General features: G+C 37.6%; 1 protein-coding gene across 7 annotated transcripts in view; it reads right to left on the bottom strand.

Moving 5' to 3' along the window:
• Positions 1-14,302, bottom strand: part of LOC102225261 (disks large-associated protein 4-like) — a 116,920-nt gene that overhangs the window by 78,026 nt on the left and 24,592 nt on the right. For all 7 annotated transcript variants that reach the window (XM_023324941.1, XM_023324937.1, XM_014468385.2 and 4 more), the window contains exon 2: positions 2,474-2,539. The gene's annotated coding sequence lies outside the window, so the exon portion shown is untranslated. The remainder of the gene's footprint in view (positions 1-2,473; positions 2,540-14,302) is intronic.

Raw genomic sequence — 14,302 nt, 5'->3', positions numbered from 1 at the left:
GCAGCAGAAAGAGTGCACATACCAACACACAGAGAATACACAGATGGCGGCATGTGCACCAAATGACAGCAATAAGCTCGTATACAGAATGACAGTGCAATGATACGTCAACAAAATCCTGTGGTTCTGAGGTATCTTGCTGAGATGGGTTTTAGCCACTTGTTTGTAACAAATTTGTTTATGTATAAATGAGAAATTGCTCTTCTTTTTATAAATGGAAAAAACAAAAATCCATAAATAAAATAATGCATGAATGCTATTTAAATCTTTTAACTTTTCGTGGCAGGAAAGCACTTGATAGCAACAACTCTAACCAGACTATATTTCTTTTTATAAAGATTTGGCTTCAAGCCCATTTAAATCCATGCTTCTAGAAACTTCTTTAGGCCGCAAGGCACAAATATCCCCAAAATGCAATGTCCTCTGCATTTAAAAAAAGAGAAAAGAAATGACCACACAGTTAGTTCAAAGTAGTCTTTCTAGCCATGACTCTCACTAAGAAAAGAGATTTTGGGTTGAACAAAGTCGATGAGATCATCGCTACCGGCACATCACGTCTGCCTGACATTAAGTATTGAATAACTTTCAAGCAGTGAAAAAAACACAGACTAAAATCTAATAAACAGCACCAATATGGAAACTCCCAGTGGCCATAACAGTGGAGAGGTATTTCTCTAAGGAAGAAAGCTGAAGACTTTAAAGTATGTGTTCACAGTAAACCAGTCTGAGTTTAACAGTGCAAATAAAAGTCATGCCTCACCTTTGCTGAATAATACCTCAGTCATTTGACTTTTTTGTCCACACACATATAAACACAGTTTCTGTGCAAAACTACAGGCCTGTATACAGATTATGCATAACTACTGATTAATATTAGAGTGCATGATTAAGTCTACTGCTAATGAAACATAGGAAAGCAACAGAAAGCCAGATGCAGTTTTTAAACTCACACAGGAAAAAAAGACCCTCACTTTGGACACATTTCCTGTATTCTGATGAAACCAATAGTTGTTTGACCATGATGTCCATCACTTATAGCTGTTAAAAAAGTTATTTATGGAGAAAAACTGATATTATTTGAAAGAGGTGTAGAAAGTTTGGTAAAATAACCATTTTAATGGTGCTGATCCAGCCTGCAAGAGAGTTGCAGCATGTAAGACCTGCTGTCACAACAAGTCCTCTCCGGTTTTATTGACAAGAGGTGAAAAATTACATTTGAGGAGGCTGCTAAACATTCGTGAAATTTGCATATCGAAATAAGTCTATGTCTGTATAATTTTAAGGAAATATATTAATTTCATTAAGTGTAGCGCTGTGAATACTTTTCAGATGCACTGTACATGATATTGTTAGCTTAGATGATCGACAGCATGTGCTCAGCTGTCTAGCGAAGCTGTATTTCTAAATGTTACTTTTAAATATACCCAGGTTATAACAGACAGTAGTGTTTCAACATTTCACCTTTGCTTTCAGTCTTGCTTGACGAATGAATCGCTGTTTTCTGTGTGCAAGAAGCATCTCAGAAAAGCAAAAAGAGGAAGAAAAAAAGAAAATCATTAATGCAACCACTGTGAAAAGAATATCGAATTGTTTCTTTGAAAAGAAAATCCAAGCAGGATCTATCACTGTCACTGCAAATTTAAATGTGTTTTTTATATATAGATATATTTATATGTATATATATGTAGTTGCACATCTCGTTTTCTGTCTTCACTTTCAAAGAACAAAAGAAGCAACTTTACCTATTTGACTCTTACTTTATTTTCAGTCGTCACAATCTTTTCCATCTCTTGGATTTTTTCCCCCCCATCTCTACATCTTCTGTGGGCGTGCTGCATATGAAGTATTTTCTCTACATCGTGAGTGACAGCCTGTCCCTATAGATAGCATCTCAGCTGAGATTTGTGCTTATTATGAAATGAATCCAGTGTGAAAATCACGAGCTGCGTGTCACACCTCAGGGAAGCCCCCTCGGAGCGCTGCGACCATGTTCCATCATCTCTCTCTGCCTGCGGCCAACGTTGTGCATGCATCTGCATGACAAAACATGCTCCTTCATCCATGCCACGTCAACACAACGCTAATAAACCTACTACGCTCATCTCACACTTAGTGTTCGTCTTGAAGATGGGCTGACATTTCTATTCTGGTCAGTTTTTGGCCTTAGAAAACACTAGCCCCCTGGGATCTCATAGCCTGTACAAAGGACAGATAGCTGTGCCTCCCACAGCTTTTGTCTTTTTGTTTGACAGCCTCATTCAACCCATTTGCCTTCAGGATTTATCGCTGTTCAGAGTAGACAAGGTCAAGGCAAGGAGTTAGCTTCTGTGGCTTGTGAACCGAGCCTTTTGGTAGCTCGGACGCTTCCATGCATTTAACAACAAAATGAAGCACTATATCTGGTACAGCTAAACACAGTGCCAAATGTACACAGGTCATCAGTCTCCTAATGGTGGAAGAAAGACAAACTTACCTTCTTAGAGCAGACCAGGAGTTTCTTACTGAGGTGACGGAGCAGCAGGTTTACCGGTGGGAAGTTCTGCAAAAGAAAGAGATCTTTTCAGCTCCAAACATTATGAAAGTGTTTTCCTTCTGCTTTAACACAAACAACCACAACTATAAATATACTATACAACCACAACTATAAATATAGTTCCAGTATTATATTCCAAATATAATATAATTTATTCTCAGTATAAATCCAGCTGTTCCATGAAGGCCTTTGAGGTTTGCTAGAGGAAATTAGTGAACAAAAAGCCTCATTAAGTCAAGAAACAAAGTAGAAAGATCAGGGGAAAAGTTGTGGAGATGTATAAAGTGGGTTTAGGTTACAAAACAATAGCCCTAACTTTGAACATCTTGTGAAGCACTCTTTAATCTATCATCCGAAAATGAACATACTATGGCGTTGCTTTAAACCAGCCAAGGCGTGTCCATGCATAGAATGGAAAGTCAAGGATAAGGCGAGCTTTAATCACAGAAGCACCAAAGAGAGCCATGGTAACCCTGGAGGAGTTGCTGAGATCCAGAGCTCAGGTGGGAGAATCTGTCAACAAAGCTTGTGTTTGTAACAAAATGTAAAAAAGTTCAAGGGTGAGGACCACGTTTGAAAGGCAATGTGTTTCAAAGTGAGCAAAATGGAAGAACCAATTGCTTTCACTGCTGAAGTGAAAGCATAGACTGAGGTAATTTGTGTTTGAAAATAGAAAGTTGTTTCATCTGATTGTACAGACAAGCGAAGTTATTTGACTTCCAAAAGATGGTCAATAAGATAGTTGTTTGGAGATATGTCTCGCCGTCTTCATTGCTCCCTGTTGTCTCGACGAGAGCTTTCTTTGTTTGCAACATCAATTAAATTTCGGAGACAACAAATTGTCATATCTTTATAGATAAAGAATTCTAATTAAAAACCAGAGATGAGATTAGAAAAATGCTTCCAGAGGCAGTAACTCTCCAGACAACAACGTTATACAGCAGTCAAGCAGAAGCCTTTTTTCCTGTTACATAATGTGACTTTTACATGTCATTATCACATAACAGAGACATACAGTAGTTTGACTCAATACAGTAGTATTTTTATGATTTAATAAAAATGTTTTTAAGATCTTTCTCTTTGTATTTTATTCATTTGTTTATTACCCCTGCAGTGAAAACACTTAGATATCAAAGCAGTTCTTCATTTGTAAAAATGTATTTGAAACAGCTTTCTCCAATAACCTTGTTGATGAGTTGAAGGTTGGAGATTGGTCTGTAATTCTGCAGTGGTGACTTGTCCAGATCGTTCTTTTCCAGGAGTGGTTTCATATCTGCTTTTTTTAATGCCTAGGGGGAAAACACCTAATAGTTGTTTCCTGTTGTCCCATTAATATTGCAGACTGGTGTGGTGGGAAACAAAATAAATGTTCTGTGGCAAATGTCTGTACATTTCAAACAGATTCCCTCCTGAGGAAGGTTGTGATGCTGTTGAAAAGATAACTTCTACGATCTAATAGGTTTTCTGAACAAGCCATTGAAAAGCATTATAGCAACTTTTGACATACCTGCGGCAACAATTAAAAAGACTGTAAACCAAATATGTGATAAAAAATGAAGGAGAAACTACAGTTCTGACTCGTCGTTTGTGTAAATCTCATTTAGATCTTTTAATTTAAACAGCATATTTAGCAAGCTTCTAGCATAATTCTGGTGGGATCTTTAAGAAACTTGAGCTCATTTCACTTGTTTGGTTTCTTTGCAGAGGGGAAGTTTAAATATTTTTAATGATGTTGAAGTTGGGGATTTGGGAAGAAAATTCATACAACTTAATATTCATCTTTGCATAGCATACAACCAGTTTGATTTTTGTGATTGTCCTTTTGCAACAGAGCCTTATCGTGGTGCAAGTACAGTATCTTCATGTTTGACATCTGGTACAGTGTTCTTGGGCTTGAAGTCCCTAACGGGGCGGTGCCGCCGACTGTGACTGAGATTTTTGAAATGGCTCATTTTCCAGACACCAAACAAAATTAACTTAGTGCCAGAAAATGGATGGTTGTTCTTTTTAAGTGCTTGGACTGTTTCTAGAAACAGTGAGACCCAAATGGAAGTACAGAAACGAGGAAATAGTCAATTCTGCATAATACGTCCCCGTTAGTAGCGTTGCTCATAACAAGATTTATTGTAATCAGTTCCTTTCATCAGAGTGATACTGGTGCTATTATTGTCAGTCTGCCCAGAGCTTTTCTTTTGCTGACCTCAGGAATTTATCTGCACAGGAAAAAAAAACTATTTCTATAGAAGCAGTGATTATAGGCGAAGGCAGTTCTGATTTTCCAGCAACCCTTGTTTGCTCATCTATATAAGCTGAGCTCTTCATTGTTACACACATAACTTTGGTTTTCAGGGCATGACTTGTGCTGACAGTAACAGTAAGTGCTGAATGCTGCAGCAACGCACTGAAGCAACATTAACATGGTGCATTAGCCTAGCTTTCTTATGACACACTTTCAGCTGAGGCAGCCAGCGTGAGCCAGATCTGAGAGCTTCGCTCTGAGCCGCACGGGCTCCCCGCTGCTCATCCCGATCACTGTCACCTGACTCTTTCTGTTAATGTGCTGCTGTTTTGTTTTGTCATAATGTCTAACTACACTCTCAGACCCTAAGCCCCGTGTGCATAGCTTTTTCCCGTCTCGTTTCTAACTTTTACAAAAAAGAATAGTCTACTCAGACTATCCCAAAGCGAGATCAATACAGCGTGAAGGCCGACCCTTTCACCCTTTCAGTGTCACAGCAGGTGCCTCTTTTGACCAAGTCGAATTCTCACTGCGCAGTCAATGACAGAGGAGTGGAGTCTTTCTACTCCACCTTTGTCCTCACAATCAGAAACAGAAGAATACTCTTAGCAAGAGGCCTCCAAGTCAATCAGTCAGAGCTCTGTCTGGTAAGGCCTTTGATAAACCCTTGCATCGATGACAAGTACAATGTCCTTAAAAGGTGCATATTTTAGAAGCTTCTCATGTTACACGAGCCCACGAAATCAAACACACACAAAGACTTATTGGTGAGATCAGTATGGAAAATATTTTGGATCAAAGATGGTTATATGATCACGAAGAGATATATAGATCATAAGTAGATCACATAAACCACGGTTCAAACGATTTGCATTCACTTTGCTCATTGTCCTGTTAGAAGGTGATGCTCCTTTTCAGTTTTCTGGAGGTTTTCTTCCAATATTTCCCTGTTATATTAACTCCAGTGGTGTTTTCATAAACTGATTAATTTTCTTGACCCTGCTGACAAAAATCAACCATGGACAGCCATGCTCCACATTGTACAGATTACTTCCCACCACACATATTGTTATGCATGCTGTCCTCACATGCCTGGAGTTTGTATATTTACTAGATTTCTATAGGCAGTTATCTTGACTGAATTGGTTTTTGGGCATCAGAGTAAAGTTGGTGAAACTAAATGAATTAGTTTGTCAGACCGTTTATCTGTTTTTACACTCCATCATTAAAGACTGTTTTGTGTGAAAAGGTTCAAGGGGGTGAATACTTCTGCAACGCTCTGTATCCGATCAGTCATTGCTGCTGAAAAACTGAAGCTTGCAGCAGCAAGAGGCTTCATTTTGTTTAGCTTTACCCTGCGAGTGCTACTTTCTTGCTCTACTTCCTGCTCTACTTCTTGTCCCCTATAAGTGAAGCTTTGCTCTGGCATACTTTGCTTCTTTAAATAGTCCATCACAGCTGACAGATGTGCTTGCTGTGAAAACATTTTTTTTGTGGAACCATATAAAACAGTCAATAATGGGATTTCTGATTAATACAGATGGCAAGTACAACAGCAGTCAGACAGAGCTTTTATATTCGCTAAAGCAACTCAAGTCCTTTGTGAATTGCTGTGAAATTCGGAGCAGACATTGATGGTTCCCATGGTACTTGTGATGGGTGTCAAGGCAATTTTCTGAAGGTCTTGCCTTTTGTCTGCGAATCGACCGCATTTTCGTTCTGTCTTGCCCCCGTCTCTGACAGAAAAAACTTTTGATTTAATCTCAGGAGATGGCAAAACCTCAGTGCAATCAAGTTATCTGTACACTGAGTCGACTATTTTGAATCATTAATGTGCTTTGATTAAAAAATATATATAATGCTTTTAAATGCAACCACAAACATGATTCATTTCTAATTTGAAATTCCTGTTACTATGAACAACTGTGACTGTCGGTAGTATCACTATAAACAGACCATCAGCAGAAGCTTGTTAATTTATAGTGAGTATTTTATGATTAGAAGAGCAGTGTCATAGGTTTACATAAACCTATCCAGTCATGGACATGAATGTCATTAATTATGTCGTTGAATGACAGATGTATACATTAATGTTTATATGTGTACCTAAGCAACAGTTTTTTTTTGCCACTTACAAGCTTCTAATTATGATTAAACATTTGACCACTGTTCATGTTTGGCTTCCTAGCAAAGTGTTAACCTTTAAGCATTGATTTATCCATTTCATTTGTGTGTTCAGATCACTATTGTGTTGAAACACCCAGTTGTTTCGAAGGGAAACTGAACAATCAGAAGATCGTCCCCCAGATTTCCCACCACAGACAGTAAAACAGCTCCAGTGTATGATTTTGGCACCAGCATGCCGACCAGTTGTGACACTTTTCTTTTACCTCGACTCTGCCAAGCACAAATCTTGTCACTATAACCAAATAGCTCAGTCTTTATCTGGGTGTCAAACTATCCTTTTGTCCACGAATCAGGAAATTTCCGCTGAGGTAGAAGTTAATTTTGGCTCGATTTCTCTCAATTTTGATGAAACACTGGCTTCTCTATGGGTAGTGACGATGGTTTTCATAGCACACTTGAGTCTTGGTAATGTTTGTGTTGCTGCCTAACATCCTAACTAGTTCACTTTCTTCTGAGAATGGTGATTTGGATTACATGGTTTATAGGCAAACATTTAGAGTGATCCAGCAGGAAAATCATCTCAAATTCAAATCAAAAGTAGTTTTAAAATGGATATAAAAAACGGGCTTACGTTAAGCTTTCTGAATGGCCTTCCCAAATCCCTGAGTCTGATCCTGTTTTAAATTTGTGGACTATACTTAAATGTTGCTTCCATGCCAACTTCACCAAATGCTAAGAAGAGTGTTGAAATATCCAGACAGAATTATGGCCGAGAGCTGATTGATGACTGCAAGCGTTTTGTGTGGCAAGAGAATTTTAACCAAATATTAGAGAAGGTCTATTGAGCCTGAATCTACAATTTTGAGCCTGTGCTGACTAGAGAAATATCTGCATTAAATTAACACTTTTCCTCTCAATTATGGTTTATAAAAATAATTTAGGTTTGTTTGTCCTGTAAAAATCCCAGCATGAAAAAGATTCAAAGGCACTAGTATTACTAGCATTTCTTGAGTTTATAGCAAGCAGAAATGTTCTGTCCTCTAATAAATGAGCTGTCCAGGCTGACGGCAGCAGCTCCATCCTAAGCGTACTCCTGTAGTCCTACAACAGAAGGGGATAGAGGAATGATGCATTATGGGTTGTTTGTATAGGCTGCTTCTACAATAGAAACAGACTATATTGTGTATAGAACCACACCAACTCATGCTGTACCACCCAGTCAAAATGAGGCAGATGTGAAATTGCCATTTTGTACAAAATAAACCCACCTTAGTTTTTATTGAACAAAAAGGGCAAAAAAAAAAAAATCTTTCTTCGTGGCTCATGATGAGTAGAGTTTCGCTTCTCGGTCCGAATAGCTCTGGACTGCAAGAGTGCACCAACCACTGTGTACTACAAGGAGGTCTATGCATAATTAAGAAAACACACTAACAAACAAAAAACATGCTAGAGGCACTTTATATTGCTTGGAATATTATTAAAAAGTTACATTTATTACATTAGAAATAAATAACCATTTATGCCCAAAGAATAGTAATAAAAAAAGTACAATTTTGACTTTCTAATCAATTGACATTGTTTTTATTAAGTCTTTTCAGTGACTCAGCTAACACTTGTTATCGCTGTGTTCAATTTGCCAATGAGTTTTTATTCCACTATATATTGTTTGGAGGCTTTTCTCCCCTTCCTAAATTGGAGAATTTTAATTTCAATTAAAACTTTTTTAAATTTTGCACTAACAGAACAGGAAGTGCTTTTATTTTGATATTTTCACCCAGACGTATGAGTCACCATCTGACCTCCAGCATTGACACTTGACACTTCAGTGTCTCGACCTACTCCCGACAAGAGCGCTAAAGATGTGACTAGAAGGGGAAACAGCAGTTCGACTGTCTGCTGATCCCAGAAAGGTGTGAATTTATGGACCTGTTGGGAATCCATGTATTTAGTGCAATTTGCATTGTGGATCCCACGTATAAATAAATGATGATCAGATGTGCAAAGCTGCTGCCAAAAGCTGCTGTCTCACAATACTTGAGTTTCAGTAATGGTCTGCTGAAAACAATAGAAAATACCTTAATGCACATTTATGAATTCTACATCTACACACGGGTCAACAAGAGATCCAGATTAATTTTCAATCAATGTGCACATTTCACTGTGTGAATGTGAAGCAAACAACTGGAGTTTATGTCAGTGATCACTGTGAATGAAGGCTCTTCCCTGATTGCCCCCTGGACCTTTCTTGCTATGGTAACAACCCCTAATGACCACCATTGTGGCAGCAGCTGTAATCGCAGCAACAGTTGGTTAGTTGGGCTCTTTCACTCAGAGACAAAAGGAGGACAGCATGAGGAGGAAGAGAGGGCAGGAGACGTACTGTCATCAGCAGTCAGATGGGGCATTCATCAGCGTCTGCTGAAGCTCCACTAAATTCACCCATCCATCCCATTATTTCACCCATTTGTTAGTTCTTCTGTCTCCTGCACACGTTTTCCTCATCCGTCCCTTATGTTATTGCTTTGTTTCCAATAGATGATTAGCTTCCTGATGTTCTCCTTAATCAGATGGATTCTTTTGTAATCATAAATATACATCATAATATATAATTATAATATACAACAATCATCATAATTATTTCGCTCAAGCCGAGGGATTTCTTCACATTTACGTTCCTGAGAAACACAACAGCCAAATAAACACACGCGTCTAATTATTACCGGTTTTCAGTTCCTTTCACATCCTTTTCAATTTTTTAAAATACCCACTACCACTTTCACATCCCACCCTTTCCTCCTCCTTAATGTCTCGACCTTCTCATGCTGGCTCTGCAATTTACTGTCCACTCTTTCTGCTTATCTGTCTCCACATCAGCATCTCCAGGGACTCTGAATGATCAGCGGGCCCTGTGAGTGCCTGTGCCAAGATAGCCTGAAATATTGATGTCCCCAGGTGAAGGCCACCTCCAGCACACTCAGCAGGGGGAAATACAGGCGGGGGCCGTGTTGGGGTGGGCTCGTGCAGTGCAGGTTGAACTTTAGCAAAAGGAATAGCATTACAAGTAGGTATTCAGACTGAAGCAATTAGGGAGAAATAAGACAGTAAATTTAAGGCTGTGTTAAGTTTTTAAATAAGCCCGTGAGATCCAGACTGCCAGCTGGCTTCCTCATCAGCATCTGGGGGTTTGCTTTCAGGTTTCTGGAACAGTATCTAAGAAAGCACCCATATGGCAGTCTGATCTGAAATCAACATCAGTAATAGAGATGTTAGTCCTCAGTGAAAATGCACTGAACTTATAAATGTATTTACACTAAATGGAAAGATGCATAACCCTTTTTTGCCTTCACAGTTTGAAATTAGATCAGGGAAACTTTTTCCTGTTTAGGTCAGTTAGGATTACCAAAATGATTTCAATTTGCTAAATGTCAAAATAATTAACATTTTAAAGATTTTTAACATTAAAAAGGGTCAAATGACCTTAAAACATTTTGAGAAAGCCCAGATAATGATGTTATGGTTTTGTAAACTTTTGACAGATTAGCTCACTAAATCTGATTTAATTGGAGGAACACATGTGGATGTATTTTAGAATACTGCTTCCTTCTTTAAAACTACAGCTGTTTTTCTAAATCAAAATCAAATTAGCGACAAATGCTCTTGACGACATTATACATGTAATAATAATAGCATGTTATTTTAGCAGAAGTAGGACAAGGAGAGAATTTCATTCATAGTTCAATCTTTAGGGACAATATAGTACACATTCAAAGATGATGCATCAAAAACTTGAATTAAAACAAAATCTGTAGAAAAGTATGTCACACTAACGAAAGGTTTTACCAAACTTTATGGCCATAGCAATGAGTTAATGTGTTTGCTTTGGATATATGCAATTATTTTAGGCCCTTTAAGTCTTTGGTTCATGTTCAGAATGGAGATTTTGGCCTTTTTAGGCATATGGAGAAGATTTGCAGACTTGATGAAAAATTGATGAAGTGAGGGAAACTAAAAGTGCAAATGCAGCTACAGTTCAGATGTTATGATTGCTGTGGTTTTGTTTGTTTTTTGTAAAGATACCTCAGCTGAAAGTCCCTGCTTAAAGTTACAGAGATGTCCTTCCCGTCATGTTAGCACTGCATGTAAACTATAATGTTCACAACTACGTATTAAGAGGACATTGTGAATGTGAGTCACAGACTCGTATCATAATTTAGTAATTTGACTTTTCATAAAGCAAAAGAAAAAAAGAGCTGACAGATGACAGCGTCTTGTGATTAATGTACATGAACAGATTTGGAGACAGAGGTATAGAGCAGCAAAAAGGCTTTTGACACAATAAAGAACAAAAGAAAAGACAAGAAAAGATGTCTGTCTGAGCTTCCCAGCATTGCATCCATCACAAAGCCGACATTCCCAGCTGCCTGTCAACATTTAGGCTAACCTACTTTCTCTAAGCATCAATTCCAAATGCAAATGCAGATATGAAACTTTTCAGCATAGATACATAAATTATCATTTATAAACATTTCTATCTAAATCACAATAACAAAGAAGGAGTGCTTTGTGTGTTGCTGTATCACTAAGCTGATTTAGTCTAATTTAGTCGAATGTTTAATGTTTATATAACTAAAATATGCACTTACACAATTCGTCACTGGTGTTGCTCTTTGTACTGTATAAAATCGTGATACAATACCAGTTTACAGAATCTTTTTTGAACTTGAAAATATTTAGAAAGCACTTAAACGGCTTTGAATCCGATCAGAATATTAAAATGTTCTTGTCAAATGAATAGAAATGTCCTTTATTGTCCGACAGGGGGAAAATCCAGGTGTAACAACAGCAAAGAAACAGGCAATCGAGGCATATTGCCTCAAAACAAAAACAAAAAATATATAGAAACACAATTAAGAATAATACACTGTACAGTAAGGGCAAAATTAAAAAATAAAACACTGTGCAGTTATCACAGATAGCGTACGCCGATCAAGTGAATATTTACAAAATATGAAAATAAAACTGTGCAAATATCAGGAGAAATGTTGTTGAAAATGTTGAATGGCATTCAATTCTAAACTGTGTAACAGAAAATAGACTCATTAGTGGGATACTTGTTAATAAAGTATGATAGAGGCCAAATAAACACTGCCAAAGGATGCTTGGAAAACAAGTATTGTTTGTATGCCAACAAATAATCTACTGTCTAAGACTGAAGCTTATAATATTAAAGTTCTGTGAAGAATTCTTGAAAATTTAAACCTCAGATGTGCATTTAATTACATTGTTCTGACTCATAATCACAGTGTTGGCTGCAGATGTTTGTGCCCAGTAGGAAGGAGGTCAGAGTGGCCCGAAATGTGGTTTTAAAAAAATACCTTCTTTGACATGAATAGAGATCATATTTACTCAATAGTTATTGTTTATATTATGTGTAAAAACCTATTAAAATGAATAACGAAAGAAAATAGTTACTCACTCAAAACTTGCTCATATCTACTGCCAAACCAATGATTAATAAGTTTAAAAAAATTTAAAATGGGTTGCGATCATGGTTTTGTGAAAAATCCAAAGCCTTAAAAAACTGAAGGCCAAAGGACAACCAGCAAGACAGAAGAAATCCTGAATTTAATGAATCGGCTATCAAGTTTATTTACTGAGGAGGGTGACTGACTTGTAAAAGGAAACAGTTGAGTGGTTACAGTGATGCATGACAGCAGGGATGGCACATGAGTCCAGGACACTGACAAAGTTAAGCCAGAAAACAGATTCATTAAACAATATATGTACACAGAATGACTAATTACAAGGGAGCAGCATACAATGGTAAAACACTACAATTATAGTCAAGAAATTGGGAGATGACCAAAAAAATCCAAAGTTCACTGCTAGATTATAGCAGTGATGGTTTTGCTAATTCAGAGATTATGCTAAAACTTTTGGTGCTTTCCACACATCTTCACCAGAGCTGCAAACTGATGTGGAGGCTGATGTATTTTGCAGATTCCTTGCAACTGATGCGCACATCATCGGTCGTTAATGTTGTCATTGAACACTTTATCACTCAAAGTGGGACACTTGGGAAATGATGTTCAAGCATGCTATTGTTCCACTAAGCAAGAGACTTAACGTATGCGTTCTCTGGTTATAATATTGTCTTTGATTGTACATAACATATGAACCCTTCAGATGAAAACGAGTAAAAGCAAAGCTAATAAAGGACATCCACTAAACTGCCACCGTAACCCCAAATTCAGGCATGCAAAATTTTGCCAGTGGCCTCCTTACTTTATTACTGTTTTGACTCAAAGCAGATGAATATTTTTTGTCAGGTTTGTAGAGGAGGTGCAAACAATGTCAACACAGAGCAAAACAAATTAGCATGAAAAGAACAAATCTGGGCCCGAGGAAGACCGAATAATAATTGCATGCAATATGCTCGGCGGATGGTTCTTGTTTGAAAAGAGGATATTAACCCTCGCGGGTCAGAACACTTATGACATACTTGAATAAATGCATCTCTAAATGATTTATTAGGAAGCCTATTTTAGGGACAGTGAATTGGTCTCATGTCAGAAACCCAGCTCATTTCATGCCTCTTTTGATTTGTTATAACAGTGTCAGGCTTCATCAACACAAACTAGTGCTCCATTGTGCTATAAAGTTATTGTCATGTTTAGTTAAGTGCTGTAAATACCCAGGGCCTTGCAGAAGTATTCATGCACCTTATTTTCCACATTCTGTCACATAACAGCCACAGTTATCAACATATGTTATTGGTATACTGTATTTTGTAACAGGTCAGCACGAAGTAGTGTACAATCATAAGGGAATTTATGATATTTTAAACAAAAAACAAATATAGTATGAATTTCTATCCAGCCCCATGTACTGTACTTTGATGGCTCTAAGTAAATCTCCTCACAACCAATCAGCTTAACAAATAGTCCACCTAGGTGTGATTTAACCTCAGAAAAAATACAGATGTTTGGAGGTTTGTTTTACAACATTAGCAAACAAATAACATTAAGAACACAGAGGAACACGGCAGGAAAACTCCGACACACCTTCCAGCATGACAATAACAGCTGTTGAATGGTTTTGATAATATCACATGCTAAAATGGCTTAGACCAAAATCTAATTTGGAGTCTGAAGCAAAACTTGAAAATCGACAGTCGCTCTTTACTAAATATGACTGATCTTGAACTGTTCTGCAAAGACGGATGGGCAGAAAGTAAGAGACTGTAACTGTGGAAATGTGGTTGCCATATACAGTACTTCTGGAAACTTGCAACTGTAGTTGCCATGAAAGGTAGCTGTTTTAAAAACCGTGTACAGCCTTTCACTTCACAATAATTAACCACTTTGTGTTGGTTCATCGCACAGGACCTCGATAAAACGCAT

This window comes from Xiphophorus maculatus, chromosome 20 (genome assembly GCF_002775205.1).
Source record: "Xiphophorus maculatus strain JP 163 A chromosome 20, X_maculatus-5.0-male, whole genome shotgun sequence".
NCBI classification, from domain to species: Eukaryota; Metazoa; Chordata; class Actinopteri; order Cyprinodontiformes; family Poeciliidae; genus Xiphophorus; species Xiphophorus maculatus.
This window is presented reverse-complemented; position numbering and strand designations above follow the sequence as displayed.